Source organism: Pristiophorus japonicus, chromosome 23 (assembly GCF_044704955.1).
Source record: "Pristiophorus japonicus isolate sPriJap1 chromosome 23, sPriJap1.hap1, whole genome shotgun sequence".
NCBI lineage: Eukaryota > Metazoa > Chordata > Chondrichthyes > Pristiophoridae > Pristiophorus > Pristiophorus japonicus.
The window spans coordinates 26,704,509-26,721,256 of record NC_091999.1 but is presented as its reverse complement, the minus strand read 5'-3'; the positions used below and the strand labels follow the sequence as shown (position 1 = coordinate 26,721,256).

General features: G+C 44.4%; 3 non-coding genes across 3 annotated transcripts; all 3 read left to right on the top strand.

Moving 5' to 3' along the window:
• The first annotated feature begins 4,008 nt into the window (after window positions 1-4,008).
• Window positions 4,009-4,089, top strand: trnas-aga (transfer RNA serine (anticodon AGA)). The gene has a single exon. It is a non-coding gene; the product is annotated as a tRNA-Ser (tRNA).
• Window positions 4,090-5,954: 1,865 nt separating this feature from the next.
• Window positions 5,955-6,035, top strand: trnas-aga (transfer RNA serine (anticodon AGA)). Its single transcript has one exon. It is a non-coding gene; the product is annotated as a tRNA-Ser (tRNA).
• Window positions 6,036-11,359: 5,324 nt separating this feature from the next.
• On the top strand, window positions 11,360-11,443 carry trnal-uaa (transfer RNA leucine (anticodon UAA)). The gene has a single exon. It is a non-coding gene; the product is annotated as a tRNA-Leu (tRNA).
• The last annotated feature ends 5,305 nt before the right edge of the window (window positions 11,444-16,748 follow it).

The following is a 16,748-nucleotide window of genomic DNA, read 5'->3' as shown; positions in this document are numbered from 1 at the left end:
ATTTATAAGAACAAAATACACTCGGCACAGGGTTTTGGCTCAACCTTAAACTTGTATGTTTATTGAACTTGCGTTATTACCCAGCACACAACCTCCCTGAGATTCCGACCGGAATAAAACCGAAACTATAATACAAACCCCCTCCACAAGGTTACCTGAAACCTAACAGGAAATATCACAGTTTAACACCCTTCCGCGATTCGACTGCGATTATAAAACGACTCGGACAAATTCCCCGACGGTTTGACTGAAACTTATAATCACCCACACAGCTGGTGGTTGTGGTGTGGATTGTAGGCCGGGACCAGGTGACCACCCTGCATCCTCCTTCACTGCACTGCCCTCGCTCCGATGTGGTCCTCTTTTTATGGGGTTTCATAATCACAGCATCAAACATATTTCCTGCTGTTCCCCTGTCGACTCATCCGATGGTTAATAACCTCTTGATCATCAGTGTATTCCACTCCCTGGCCCAGACAGGGGCACGATCAGCTCTCCTGCTGTTATGTACAATGCAAACCTTCCTTGGGAACAGGTCTGGCTCCACAGTTAAGGAATGTGTGAATGTCCCTCTTCCTTCTTGACAGGGACCAGGGGCCATTGAAGATGTGCATGGCCGGCGTCTGGTGCTATTGCCTGTGTTGATTAGATCGATGGCAGGTGTCCTGTATCGTTGTCTCTGAGGATGTCCTTCCAGTCTCTCAATGAGTCATCGTTTTGCTGCAATGTTTGAATAAACCCCTGACTGTATAGCCCACCCTCTGGGTGTTTGTAGTGAGGTTTGTTTTTTATTAACCCGTCCCACCGTCCGTAGGTTTTATATTGCATTCGACAATTCATTTTACAGTTAGGGAGGGGGGATGGGGAACAGATCCGACATGCCTTTATCCACTGAGCCATTGGGAGGAGGGTCCGGTGGCCTTGCTGGAAAATGCACGTGTGAGGCCTTAGGTGACGACAGTAAAATAGCCAGTCGACACTCACTGCCGAGGTTCACACATGGAATTTGGGCACATGGGTCACATATTAGAGCGAAACTGATGAGTGTAGAACTGAACCCAGCCAATTCAGCACCTTCAGCGGAGGGGAACCAGTGAGTGTAGAACTGAACCCAGCCAGATTCAGTTCCTTCAGGGGAGGGGAACCAGTGAGTGTAGAACTGAACCCAGCCAGAGTCAGTACCTTCAGCGGAGGGGAACCAGTGAGTGTAGAACTGAACCCAGCCAGAGTCAGCACCTTCAGGGGAGGGGAACCAGTGAATGTAGAACTGAACCCAATCAGAGTCAGCACCTTCAGGGGAGGAGAGCCAGTGAGTGTCGAACTGAACCCAGCCAGAGTCAGTACCTTCAGGGGAGGGGAACCAGGGAGTGTAGAACTGAACCCAGCCAGAGTCAGCACCTTCAGGGGAAGGGAACCAATGAGTGCAGAACTGAACCCAGACAGGGTCAGCACCTTCAGGGGAGGAGAGGGAGGGGAACCAGTGAGTAGAACTGAACCCAGCCAGAGTCAGCACCTTCAGGGGAGGAAAGGGAGGGGAACCAGTGAGTGTATAACTGAACCCAGCATAGGATATTAAGGGAATCAAGGGATATGGGGACAGTGCAGGAAAGTGGAGTTGTGGTTGAAAATCAGCCGTGATCTTATTGAATGGCGGAGCAGGCTCGATGGGCCGTATGACCTACTCCTGCTCCTAGTTGTTATGTATGTTCTTGTGTTCATTCACGACTGGATGTGGGAGGACTGCAGAGCTTTGATCTGATTCATTGATTGTGGGATTGCTTAGCCCTGTTTATACCTTGCTGCTCTCGCTGCTTAGTATGCATGTAGTCCTGTGTTGCAGCTTCCCCAGGCTGGTACCTCATTTCTCGGTACGCCTGGTGCTGCTCCTGGCATGCTCTTCTGCACTCCTAATTGAACCAGACTGATGGTAATGTTAGTGTGAGGGATATGCCAGACCATGAGGTTACAGATTGTGGTGGAATACAATGCTGCTGCTGCTGATGGCCCACAGCACCCTGAGGATGCCCCGTTTTCAGCTGCTAGATCTGTCCTGCATCTATCCCGTTTAGCACGGTGATGGTGCCACACAACACATTTGAGAGTGTGTTCGGTGTGACTTTGTCTCCACAATGACTGTGTGCGGTGGTCACTGCTACCAATGCTGTCATAGACAGAGGCAGCTCCATGTGGGACAGACTGGATGTACCCGATGGTCTTTACCTGTCCGTCATTGTTCGTATCTGCGACATGTAGATTGGTGAGGACCAGCTCAAGTAGGTTTTTTCCTCGTGTTGGTTCTCTCACCCTCTGCTGCAGGCCCAGTCTGGCAGATATATCCTTCAGGACTCGACCAGCTCAGTCAGTAGTGGTACTACCGAGTCACTCTTGGTGATGGACATTGAAGTTCCCCACCCAGAGTACATTCTGTGCCCTTGCTACCCTCAGTGCTTCTTCCAAGCATAAACCATTGTGAGTAATATAATAGATTAGATTATAATGTGAGAGGTTTATACCTATAATTGTGTAACTATAAGAATTAACAGCAGGCAGGGTAGTTTATGCATAATGAGAAAATTACTGAAGAAAAGTAAGTGCTGGGAACGAGGGAAAGTGTCCTTGAAAATCACAGATTAGAGAAGTTCCAGCTGTCTTTTCCTCACTTCCTGCCCAAACCCAGCAGAGAAGACAAAGAAGAGTCCGGTGCCAGAGGTGGATCAGTGCAGGGTATAAAAGTGAGGGGAGACTGATGTAAGGGGGCAGTGGGGACTGGAGACACCGGAGATCAAGCTCAGGGCGCCCGAGGTTCTATCCAGTGGGCTGACCTGGTGTCGGTTACTATGGACACACCGGACTTTCATAGTTACTCTGATTGTTTGATCAGTATAAGATACGGTGGGTGACGGAGAAACTGTTCATCTTATATTTCTTATTAAGGTATTAAAGTTGCTAACACTGGACTCTGGAACTTGCTCATTAATAAGACAAGGGATTGGCTCGACCTTTACTTCCACAAATCTCTCTACCCCTCCACTCCTTTTAAAATGTTACCATTTAATGTACATTTCCTCCATTTTTCTTCCAAAATGTTTTGCATCAGATTTCTCTGCACTAAATTTCATCTGCCATCCATCCAGCCCATTTACAAACCTGTGCATTCAGACTGAGCTCACTTACATTCCTCTGCACAGAGCCCCACGCTCCCAATTTTTGCGTTATCTGGAGATTTTGATCATACTGCAGGTCTGATCACCGATTTTTAAAATAATTTATGTATTATTATTTATTGTCCCTCTGGCCCCAATCTCGATAGCATGACAAAATAAAATTCAGTTCCCCCAGTTTGGACTTTCAATTATTGGAACAAATTCTGAGGGACAGGATACATCTTCATTCAGAAAGGCCGGGATTAATCAGGGACATTCAGTACGGATTTGTTAATGGAAGGTTGTGTCTGACTAACCTGATTGCATTTTTTGAGGAGGTCATACGGAGGGTCGATGACGGTGTTGTGTTTGACGTTGTGTATATGGATTTTAACAAGGCTTTTGATAAGATCCCACATCGCAGACTGGTTATGAAAGTAATAGCCCATGGGATACAAGGCAAAGTGGCAACTTGGATCCAAAATTGGCTGAGGTAGGAAGCAAAGGTTAATGGTCAATGGGTGTTTTTGTGACTGGAAGGATGTTTCTGGGATACATCAATGATTTAGACTTGAATGTAATGGGTATGACTACGAAGTTTGCAGATGATACGAAAATTGTCCATGTGGTCGATAATGAAGAAGAAAGCTGCAGACTGCAGGAAGGTATCAATGGACCTGTCAGGTGGGCAGATCAGTGGCAAATGGAATTCAATCCGCAGAAGTGTGAGGTAATGCATTTGGTGAGGGCGAACAAGGAAAAGGAATACACAATAAATGGTCGGACACTGAGAAGTGTCGAGGAACAGAGGGACCTTGGCGTGCTTGAATTTTTTCTGAGTAACGTTTAGAAAGGGAGCGACACAGTAGTCGTGGCCGAGTGGTTAAGGCGATGGACTAGAAATCCATTGGGTTATCCCGCGCAGGTTCGAATCCTGTCGACTACGATTCTCAGCATTTTTCATTCCATTTCACAATTTAACCGGTTCTCTGCCAAACTGACACTGAGATAGATGGAATAACGTTCAACACTGACGTTTTTTTCTCATTTTTATTAATCTGCAATATTCACGATACATCCGTTTCAAAAATCGCAAACATCAGTCAAAGTTGCGACAGTGATTCAGCCTGTCTATCCCTCGAGATGACGAAGGCATCTGTGCATGACCATTGGTGCGTGCAAATTTTTGGTTATGTGTGTGTGTGTCTCTGTGTCTGTCTATCTCTATATATGTCTCTGTGTATGTGCAACTGTCTGTGGAAATCATCACCATTAATTTGGTATGTCCTGGAACTTATAAAAAAGACTTGGGGGAAATAATAAGGTTGTGAACTTTTGTATCGGCTTTGGTTCAGTGGCAGCATTCTCGACTGAATCGGGAGTTTGTGTGTTCAAGTCGCACTTCTGAGACTTGAGCATATAATCTTGGCTAACACTCAAGTGCAGCACTTGGGGAATTTTACAATGTTGAAGCTGTTGAATTTCGGATGAAATGTTAAATTGAAGCTCCGTCTGCACCCTCGGGTGGATATGAAAGTTCCCAGTGCATTACTCAAAAAAGAATAGGAGAGTTGCCCCCGTCTCAATATTACTAAAAATGTTCGTAAATGCTCACTGAAAGCCGGTGTGTATGTGTTTGTATGTGGGGTTGGGGTTGAAGCCCAGATTCTCACAGAGACAGAATGCAGGTTCTCACAGGGCCAGGATAGCCGAGTGGTTGAGGCGTTGGCCTTAAATTTTAATGGTTTTTTCCCGCGTGGGTTCGGACCCCACTCCTGGTATCTCTTTAATTTAACACGGATTTCCTCCCATTCTGATCAGTGAGACCGGATTTTCATCGGTTGAATCAGCAATTTTCTGTAACAATGTGACACTCTGAACCGATAATGAAATGAAATTATGAAATGTATCTGCGTCGCTCGGTCTCCAGCTCTCTCTCTCTCTTCAGAGAGTTGTGTATGTGTTTGTATGTTTGAGTCTTTGTGTCTCTTAGTCTGACTCACTCTGTATGTCCCTGTTTCTCTGTTTGTCCCTGTCTCTCAATCTGTCTCTTTCTCACGGTGCCACGTCTGTTCCAATGGGATTCTCTCAGACTCTTTGTCTGACTGGCTCTCTCTTTCCCATCATTTCGGTCTGTCCATGTCTTTGCCTGTCTCTGTTAGTCCCTGCCTGTAAGCTGAGAAGTATTTCCATCATTTTCTGTTTTAGTCTCTTTCGCTCTCTCTCAATCTGTCTCCTTGTCACTTTCTTTATCATTGTCTCTCTATCACTGTTTCCCTCTCTCTCTTAATAGATCACACACACACATCTCTGTATATGTATATGTTTGAGTCTATTTCTCACTCAGTCTGCCTCTCCTTCTCAGTCTCAAACTTTCTGTCTCTCGTTGTCTCTATCTCGCTGTCTGTCTCACCCTGTTTGTCGGTTTGCCTCTGTCTCTCAATGTGTCTGTCGACTTCTCATGGTGTCCAGTTCTGTTCACAGCTCGATTCCTGCTCTGACCGAACTGGTGTACGTCAGTTACTCGTTAGTATAGTGGTGAGTATCCTCGCCTGTCACGCGGGAGACCGGGGTTCAATTCCCCGACGGGGAGGCAGTTTTTCAAATTGTAGAATTTTACTTCTGTTTCTTGGAAGAGATTCATATTAAAAAGTTCCAGAGCAATATCGAACTGTAAAAATACAGGTAGAGGAGATTGCCTCGTCAAGATTTTTAGCAAACGGAGAATTTTTCAGGAGTCTTTGGCCGTCTGCTGCACAGAGATGGATGACTGAGATTTTTCTGAGTAACGTTTAAAAAGGCAGCGACACAGTAGTCGTGGCCGAGTGGTTAAGGCGATGGACGAGAAATCCATTGGGTTATCCCGCGCAGGTTCGAATCCTGCCGACTACGATTCTCAGCATTTTTTATTCCATTTCACAATTTAACCGGTTCTCTGCCAAACTGATCCTGAGATAGATGGAATAACGTCCCACACCTTTCAACACTGACATTTTTTTCTCATTTTTATTAATCTGCAATATTCGCGATACTTCCGGATAAGAAAATGGAAAAATCAGTCAAAGTTGCGACAGTGATTCAGCCTGTCCATCCCTCGAGATGTCTCAGGCATCTGTGCATGCCCGTTGGTGCGTGCACATTTTTGGTTATGTGTGTGTGTGTCTCTGTGTCTGTCTATCTCTATATATGTCTCTGTGTATGTGCAACTGTCTGTGCAAATCATCACCATGAATTTGGTATGTCCTGGAACTTTTCAAAAAGACTGAGGGAAAATAATACGGTTGTGATCTTTTGTATCGGCTTTTGTTCAGTGGCAGCATTCTCGACTGAATCTGGAGTTTGTGTGTTCAAGTCGCACTCCTGAGACTTGAGCATATAATCTTGGCTAACACTCTAGTGCACCACTTGGGGAATTTTGCATTGTTGAAGCTTTCAGTTTCGGATGAAATGTTGAAGTGAAGCTCCGTCTGTACCCTCGGGTGGATATGAAAGGTCCCAGAGCATTATTCGAAACAGAATAGGAGAGTTGCCCCCGTGTCAATATCACTAAAAATGTTCGTAAATGCTCACTGAAAGCTGATATGTATGTTTTTTGTATGTGGGGTTGGGGTTGAAGCCCAGTTTCTCACCGAGACAGAATCCTGGTTCTCACAGAAACAGGATAGCCGAGTGGTTAAGGTGTTGGCCTTAAAATTCAATGGGGTTTTTTCCCGCGTTGGTTCGTACCCCACTCATGTTATCTCTTCAATTTAACGCGTATTTCCTCCCATTCTGATCAGTGAGACCGTATTTTCATCAGTTGAATCAGCAATTTTCTGTAACAATGTGACATTCTGAACCGATAATCCAATGAAATTGTGAAATTTATCTGTGTCGCTCGGTCTCTGCCTCTCTCTCTCTCTTCATATAGGTTTGCATGCTTGATCCTTTGTCTCTCTCAGTCTGACTCACTCTGTCTGTCCCTGTTTCTCTGTTTGTCTCTGTCTCTCAATATGTCACTTTCTCACGGTGCCCACGCCTGTTCCAATGGGATTCTCTCAGACTCTTTGTCTGACTGGCTCTCTCTTTCCCATCATTTCGGTCTGTCCATGTCTTTGCCTGTCTCTGTTCGTCCAGCCTTTAACCTGATAAGTATTTCCATCATTTTCTGTTTTAGTCTCTATCTCTCTCTCTGTCTGTTCCTCTCCTTGTCACTGTCTTTAGCATTTTCTTTCTCTCACTCTTACCCTCTCTCTCTTAATAGATCACACATATACACATCTCTGTATATGTATGCGTTTGAGTCATTTTCTCACTAAGTCTGCCTCTCCTTCTCAGTCTTACTCTTTCTGTCTCTCGTTGTCTCTAACTCGCTGTGTGTCTCTCCCTGCTTGTCGGTTTGTCTCTGTCTCTCAATGTGTCTGTCGACTTCTCATGGTGTCCAGTTCTGTGCACAGCTCGATTCCTGCTCTGACAGAGCTGCTACCTGTAAGTTCCTCGTTCGTATAGTGGTGAGTATCCCTGCCTGTCATACGGGAGACCGGGTTTCAATTCCCCGACTGGAAGCCAGGTGTTTCAAAATGTAAAATTTTACTTCTGTTTCTTGGTAGAGATTCATATTAAAAAGTTCCAGAGCCATACAGAACTGGAAAAATACACGTAGAGGAGATTGCCTCTTCCAGATTTTTAGTAAACGGAGACTTTTACAGGTTTCTTTGGCCGTCTGCTGCACAGAGATGGATGACTGAGTTTTTTCTGTGTAACGTTTAAGAAGACAGAGTCGCATTTGAAGTGGCCGAGTGGTTAAGACGATGGATTAAAAATCCATTGGGTTTTCCCTGCGTAGTTTTGACGCCTGTCCACTACGATTCTCGGCATTTTTTCATTCCATTTCACAATTTAACCAGAACTTTGCAAAACTGATCCTGAGATAGATGGTATAACGTCCCACACCTTTCAACACTGACATTTTTTTCTCATTTTTATTAATCTGCAATATTTACGATACAACGGATAGGAAAACACAAAAATCAGTCAAAGTTGCGACAGTGAGTCAGCCTGTCTATCCCTTTATACGTTGAAGGCATCTGTGTAGGTCCGTTGGTCCGTGTAAATATTTGGTTATGTATGTGGGTGTGTCTCTGTCTGTCGATCTGTATATATGTCTCTGTGTATGTGCAACTGTCTGTGGAAATCATCACCTTGAATTTGGTATGTCCTGGAAATTATAAAAAAGACTTGGGGAAAATAAGACGGTTGTGGACGTTTGTATCGGCTTTGGTTCGGTGGCAGCATTCTCGACTGAATCGGGAGTTTGTGTGTTCAAGTCGCACTCCTGAGACTTGAGCATATCATCTTGGCTAACACTCAAGTGCCGCACTTGGGGAATTTTGCAATGTTGAAGCTGTTGACTTTCGGATGAAATGTTAAATTGAAGCTGAGTCTGCACTATCGGGTGTGTGTGAAAGGTCCCAGAGCCTTACTCGAAAAAGAATAGGAGAGTTTCCCCCGTGTCAATATTACTAAAAATGTTCGTAAATGCTCACTGAAAGCCTCCAGGTATGTGTGTCTGTGGGGGTGGGGTTGAAGCCCAGTTTCTCACAGAGACAGAATCCATATTCTGACAGGACCAGGATGGCCGAGTAGTTAAGGCGTTGGCCTTAAAATTAAATGGTATGTTTCCCGCGTGTTCTCGTACCTGACTCCTGGTACTTCTTTAATTTAATACGGATTTCCTCCCATTCTCATCAGTGATACCCGATTTTTATCTGTTGAATGTGCAACTCTGTGACACTCTGAGCCGAAAATGAAATGAAATTGTGAAATGTATCGGTGTCGCTCGGTCTCTTCCTCTCTTTCTTTAGAGAGGTGTGTTTGTGTTTGTGTGTTTTTCGCTCTCAGTCTGACTCACTCTGTCTGTTCTTGTGTCTCTGTCTCTTTCCCACGGTGTCCAGTTCTGTTCCAATGGGATTCTCTTAGACTCTTTGTAAGACTGACTCTCTCTTTGCCTTCATTTCTGTCTGTCCATGTCTTTGCCTGCCTCTGGTAGTTCCTGTCTCTAACCTGCTGAGTATTTCCAGCATTAGTGTTTCTATCTCTGACACTCTCTATCTGTCGCTCTCTCTCTCCTTGTCACTGTCTTTATTACTCTCTTTCTCTCACTCTTTCCCTCTCTCTTTATAGATCACACACACACATCTCTGTATATGTGTGTGTTTGAGTCTTTTTCTCACTCAGTCTGCCTCTCCTTCTCAGTCTCACATTTTCTGTCTCTCATTGTTTCTATCTCGCTGTCAGTCTCTCCCTGTTTGTCGGTTTGTCTCTGTCTCGTAATGTGTCTGTCGTCTTCTCATGGTGTCCAGTTCCATTCACAGCTCGCTTCCTGCTCTGATAGAACTCATGCTCGTTAGTATAGCGGTGAGTATCCCCGCCTGTTCCGCTGGAGACCGTGATTCTACTTCCCGACGCGGTGGCAGCATTTACAAAATGCAGAATTTTACTTCTTTCTTGGTGTTGATTCATATTAAAAAGTTCCAGAGCAATATAGAACAGTACAAATACAGGAAGAGGAGGTTGCCTCTTCCAGATTTTTAGCAAACGGAGACTTTTTCCTGATTCTGTGGCCGTTTGCTGCACAGAGATGGATGACTGAGTTTTATCTGAGTAACATTTAATGATGCAGCGAGCTAATAGTCGTGGCCGAGTGTGTAAGACAATGGACAAAAAATCCATCGGGGTTTCTCTGCGCAGTTTTGAATCCTGCCGACTGTGTTTCTCAGCATATTTCATTCTGTTTCACAATTTAACCACGTTACTGCAAAACTGATTCTGAGATAGATAGAGCAACGTCCCACATCTTTCGATGCAGCCGCTGTTTTCTTTCTACATTAATCTGCAGTATTCACGATACATACGGATAGGAAAACGCAAAAACCAGCCAAAGTATCCTCAGTGACCCTGCCTGTCTATCCATCTATTTGTCTAAGGCAACCTGTGCATATCTTGATCTGAGTGTCATGGTACATCAGTCATTGAAAGTTGGCATGTAGGTGCAGCAGGCGGTGAAGAAAACAAATGGCATGTTCCCCTTCATAGCTAGGGGATTTGAGTATGGGAGCAGGAAGATATTACTGCAGTTGTACAGGGCCTTGGTGAGGTAACACCTGGAATATTGTGTTCAGTTTTGGTACCCGAATCTGAGGAAGGACGTCCTTGCTATTGAGGGAGTACAGCGAAGGTTCACCAGCATGATTCCCGGGATGGCAGGATTGACATATGAGGAGAGACTGGCTCAACTGGGCTGGTATCCACTGGAGTTTAGAAGAATGAAAGGGGATCTCACAGAAACATATAAAATTCTGACGAGATTGGAGGCTGGAAGAATGTTCTCATTGCTGGGTAGTTTGAGACCAAGGATTACAGTCTAAAAATAAGGGGTAAGCCATTTATGACCGAGATGAGGAGAAACTTCTTCACTCAGATAATGGTTTACCTGTGAAATTTTCTATCGCAGAAAGTCGTTGAGGCCAGTTCATTAGATATATTCAAAAGGGAGTTAGATATCGCCCTTATGGCTAAAGAGATCATGTGGTATGGAGAGAAAGCAAGAAAGGGGTACTGAGGTTGAATGATGAGCCATGATCTTATTGAATGGTGGTGCAGGCTCGAAGGGCCGAATGGCATATTCCTGCAACTAATTTCTATGTTTCTATGGTGATGCATGTATATTTTTTTTTATTGTGTGTGCGCGTGTCTATGTATGTCTATCTGTATGTATGTCTCTGTGTATGTGCAAATGTCTGTGGAAATCATCACCATGAATTTGGTACGTCCTGGAACTTTTAAAACACTTGGGGAAAATAATACGGTTGTGATCTTTGGTATCGGTTTTGGTTCAGTGGCTCCATTCTCGACTGAATCAGGTGGTTGTGTGTGTAAGTCCCACTCCAGGACTTGAACACATCATCTTGGATGACACTCAAATGCAGTATTTGGGGAATTTTGCATTGTTGAAGCTGTTGACCATCGGCTGAAATTTAAAATCGAAGCTCCATTTGCACCCGCGGGTGGATGTGAAAGTTCCCAGAGCCTTCGTCGAAAAAGAATAGGAGAGTTGCGCCCGTGTCAATATTACGAAAAATGTTCGTAAATGCTCCCTGAAATCCTCTGTGTCTGTGTGGGTGGAGCTGAAGTCCAGATTCTCACAGAGGCAGAGTCCAACCATTGACAGGATCAGGACCAGGATGGCCGAATTGTAAAGGCTTTGCATTTAAGATGTAATGGGTTATATACTCGCGTGGGTTCAAACCCCACTCCTGGTGATTCCTTAATTAAACAGAGATTTTTCCCATCCTGCCGAGTGATACCCGATTTTCATCTGCTGAATCTCCAATTTTCTGCAACGATGTGACATTCTGAGCCGACAATGAAATGAAATTGTGAAATGTATCTGTGTTGCTCGGTCTCTGCCACTCTCTCTCTTTAGAGAGCTGTGAATGTGTTTGAGTCATTGTCTCTCTCAGTCTGCCTCTCTCTGACACACTCACTCTGTCCATGCTTCTCTGTTTGTCCCTGTCTCTCAATCTGTCTCTTTCTCACGGTGTCTCGTTCTGTTGCAATGGGATTCTCTCAGACTCTCTGTCTGACTGCCTATCTCAGTCCCATTATCTCTGTCTCTCCATGTCTTTGCCTGTCTCTGTTAATCCCTGTCTCTAACCTGATAAATATTTCCATTATGTTCTGTTTTTTTCTCTATGTCTCTCTCTCTATCTGTCTTTCTCTCTATCTGTCGCCCTCTTTGTCTATCTCTTTGTCCCTCTCTTTTTCTCTGTCATTCCATCACTATTTGCCTCCCTCTCTTTATGCAGCACGCAAATATATCTCTGCGTATGTATGTGTTTGAGCCTTTTTCTCATTCAGTCTGATCCTCCCATTCAGTCTCAAACTTTCTGTCTCTCTTTGTCTCTATCTCACTGTCTGTCTGTCCCCATTTCCCTGTCTGTCTCTGGTTCTCAATGTGTCTGTCACTTTCTCACGGTGTCCAGTTCTGTTCGAATGGGATTCTCTCAGTCTCTCTGTCTGACTGTCTCACTCTTTCCCATCATCTCTGTCTGTCTATATTTCTGCCTATCTGTCTCTCTTTGCCTGTCGCTGCTAGTTCCTGTCTCTAACCTGCTGAGTATTTCCATCATTTTCTGTTTATATCTCTGTATCTGTCGTTCTCTCTCTATATGTCTCTCTCCTTGTCACTGTCTTTATCACTGTCTTTCTTTCACTCTTTCCCTCTCTCTCTGTATTGATCACACACACACATCTCTGTATATGTAGGTTTTTGAGTCTTTTTCTCAGAGTCTGCCTGACTTTTCAGTCTCACCCTTTCTGTCTCTCGTTGTCCCTCTATCGCTGTCTATCACTCCCTGTTTGTCGGTTTATCTCTGTCTCTCAATGTGTCTGTCGACTTCTGTTCACAGCTCGATTACTGCTCTAGCATCGCCCGTACCTTCGTCCGTATAGTCGTAATTTTGCTCCCCTGTTAAGCCATAGAACCGGGTTTAATTCCCCGACGGAAAAGCAGTTTTTTCAAAATGTCTAATTTTACTTCTGTTTCTTGGTATAGATTCATATTAAAAAGTTCCAGAACAATATAGAACAGTAAAAATACAGCAAGAGGCGATTGCCTCTTCCAGATTTTTTGCAAACAGAGACTTTTTCAGGATTCTGTGGCCGTCTGCTACACAGAGATGGATGACTGAGTTTTTTTTGAGTAACATTTAAAGTGCCAAAGACGCAGTAATTGTGGTCGAGTGGTTAATGCGATTGGCTTGAAATTCTTTGGGTTTTCGGCGCTCAGGTTCGAATCCTGCCGATTTCGATTCTCAGCAATTTTCTTCACAATTTAACCAGGTTTTTGCAAAACTAATACTGAGATAGGTGGAATAACGTCCCACACCTTTCAACACTGACATCCATATCTCATTTTTATTAATCTGCAATATTCACGATTCATACGGATAGAAAAACGCAAAAATCAGCCAAAGTAGCGACAGTGACTCAGCCTGTCTATCCCTCGAGATGTCTCCGGCATCTGTGCATATCCGTTGGTGCATTTATATTTTTGGTTATGTATGTATGTGTGAGTCTCTGTGTCTGTCTATCTGTATATATGTCTCTGTGTATGTACAACTGTCTGTGGAAATCATCACCATGAATTTGGTATGTCCTGGAACTTTTCAAAAAGACTTGGGGAATATAATACGGTTGTGAACATTGGTATCGGCTTTGGTTCAGTGGCAGCATTCTCGACTGAAAAACGCAAAAGCCAGACAAAGTAGCGACAGTGACCCTGCCTGTCTATCCATCTATTTGCCTAAGGCAACCTGTGTATATCTTGATCTGGGTGTCATGGTACATCAGTCATTGAAAGTTGGTGTGCAGGTGCAGCAGGCGGTGAAGAATGCAAATGGCATGTTCGCCTTCATAGCGAGGGGATTTGAATATAGGAGTAGCGAGGTTTTACTGCAGTTGTACAGGGCCTTGGTGAGGCCACTCCTGGAATATTGTGTTCAGTTTTGGTCTCCGAATCTGAGGAAGGACGTCCTTGCTATTGAGGGAGTACAGCGAAGGTTCACCAGCATGATTCCCGGGATGGCAGGACTGACATATGTGCAGAGACTGGATCAACTGGGCTGGTATCCACTGGAGTTTAGAAGTATGAGAGGGGATCTCATAGAAACAAATACAATTCTGACGAAATTTGACAAGTGAGAGGCAGGAAGAATGCTTCCGTTACTGGGGAGTTCGAGAACCAGAGGTCACAGTCTAAGAATAAGGGGTAAGCCATTTAGGACCGAGATGAGGAGAAACGTCTTCACTCAGAGAGTGGTTAACCTGTTGAATTCTCCACCGCAGAAAGTTGTTGAGGCCAGTTAGTTAGATATATTTAAGAGGGAGTTAGATATGGCCCTTACGACTCAAGGGTTCAAGGGATATGGAGAGAAAACAGGAAATGGGTACTGAGGTTGAATAATCAGCCATGATCTTAAATAATGTTGGTGCAGGCTCGAAGGGCCGAATGGCCTGCTCCTGCAACTAATTTTTAGTTTCTATGTTTCTATGTTGACGCGTGTATATTTTTGGTTATTGTGTGTGTGTGTGTGTCTGGGTATGTCTATCTATATGTATGTCTCTGTGTATGTGCAACTGTCGATGCAAATCATCACCATGAATGTGGTATGTCCTGGAAATTTTTTAAAAACTTGGGGAAAATAATACGGTTGTGATCGTTGGTATCGGCCTTGGTTCATTGGTTCTATTCTCGACTGAATCGGGAGGTTGTGTGTGTAAGTCCCACTCCTGAGACTTGAGCAGATAATCTTTGCTGACACTCAAATGCAGTGTTTGTGGAATTTTCCATTGTAGAAGCTGTTGACAATCGGCTGAAATGTTAAATTGAAGCTCCGTCTGCAACCTCGGCTGGATGTGAAAGTTCCCAGAGCATTACACGAAAAAGATTAGGAGAGTTGCGCCCGTGTCAATATTACTAAAAATTTTCGTAAATGCTCACTGAAACCCGATGTGTATGTGTGTGTGTTGCTGTGGGGGTGGAGCTGAAGGCCATATTCTCACAGAGACAGAATCCAAACGCTACAAAGACCAGGATGGGCGAGTGGATACAGCGTTGGCCATAAAATTCAATGGGTTTTTCCCGCGTGGATCCTTACCCCAATCCTAGAATCACTTTAATTTAACAGAGATTTTTCCCATCCTGCCCAGTGATACGTGATTTTCATCTGTTGAATCTGCAATTTTCTGTAACTCTGTGACAATCTAAGTCGATCATGAAATGAAATTGTGAAATGTAGCTGTGTATCTCAGTCTCTGCCTTTCTCTCTTTAGAGAGCTGTATATGTGTTTGTGTGCTTGAGCCTTTGTCTCCCTCAGTCTGCCTCTCTCTGACTCACACTGTCTGTGCCTGGTTCTCTGTTTGTCTCTGTCTCTCAATCTGTCTCTTTCTCACGGTGTCCAGTTCTGTTCCAATGGGATCCTCTCAGACTCTCTGTCTGACTGTCTCTCTCTTTCCCATCCTCCCTGTCCGTGTCTTTGCCTGTCTCATTTTGTCCCCGTCTCTAATCTGATGAGTATTTGCATCATTTTCTGTTTTTGAAACATAGAAACATAGAAAATAACTGCAGGAGTAGGCCATTAGGCCCTTCGAGCCTGCACCGACATTCAATATTATTATGGCTGATCATTATTTCAGTTACCCTTTCCTGTTTTCCTCTCCATCCCACTTCATCCACTTAACCGTAAGGACCATATCTAACTCCCTCTTGAATATATCCAATGAACTGGCTTCAACAACTCTCTGTGGCAGGGAATTCCACAGGTCAACAACTCTCTGAGTGAAGAAGTTTCTCCTCATCTCACTGCTAAATGGCCTACCCCTTATCCTAAGATTATGTCCCCTGGTTCTGGCTTCCCCAACATCGAGAACATTCTTCCCGAATCTAACCTGTGCAGTCCCGTCAGAATCTTATATGATTCTATGAGATCCCCTCTCATCAATCTAAACGCCAGTGATTAAAGGCCTAGTTGATCCAATCTCTCCTCATATGACAGTCCTGCCATCCCTGGAATCAGTCTGGTGAACCTTCGCTGCACTCCCTTAACAGCAAGAACGTCCTTCCTCAGACTAGGAGACCAAAACTGAACACAATATTCCAGGTGTGTCCTCACGAAGGCCTTGTACAACTGCAGTAAGATCTCCTGGCTCCTATATTCAAATCCTCTAGCTACGAAGGCCAATATACCATTTGCCTTCTTTACCGCCTGCTGTACCTGCATGCCCACTTTCAGTGACTGATGAACCATAACACCAAGGTCTCACTGCACCTCCCCTTTTTCTAGTTTTCCGCCATTCAGATAATATTCTGCCTTCGTGTTGTTGCCCCCAAAATGGATAACCTCACATTTATCCACATTATACTGCATCTGCCATGTATTTGCCCACTCACCTAATCTGTCCAATTCACCCTGCAGCCTCTTAGCGTCCTCCTCACAGCTCGGACCGCCACCCAGTTTAGTGTCATCCGCAAACTTGGAGATATTACACTCTATTCCTTCAACCAAATCGTTCATGTATATTGTAAAGAGCTGGAGTCCCAGCACTGAGCCCTGCGGCACCCCACTAGTCACTTCCTGCCAGTTTGAAAAGGACCCGTTTATCCCGATTCTCTGCATCCTGTCTGCCAACCAGTTCTCTATCCATGTCAGTACATTAATCCCAATACCATGCGCTTTGATTTTGTGCACCAATCTCTCGTGTGGGACCTTGTCAAAAGCCTATTGAAAGTCCAAATACACCACATCCACTGGTTCTCCCTTGTCCACTCTACTCATTCCATCCTCAAAAAATTCCAGAACATTCGTCAAGCATGATTTAACATTCATAAATCCATGCTGACTCGGTCCGATCCTGTCACTGCTTTCCAAATGGGCTGCTATTTCATCCTTAATGATTGATTCCAATATTTTCCCCACGACTGATGTCCGGCTAACCGGTCTATAATTAGCTGCTTTCTCTCTCCCTCCTTTTTTAAAAAGTGCCATCACATTAGCTACCCTCTA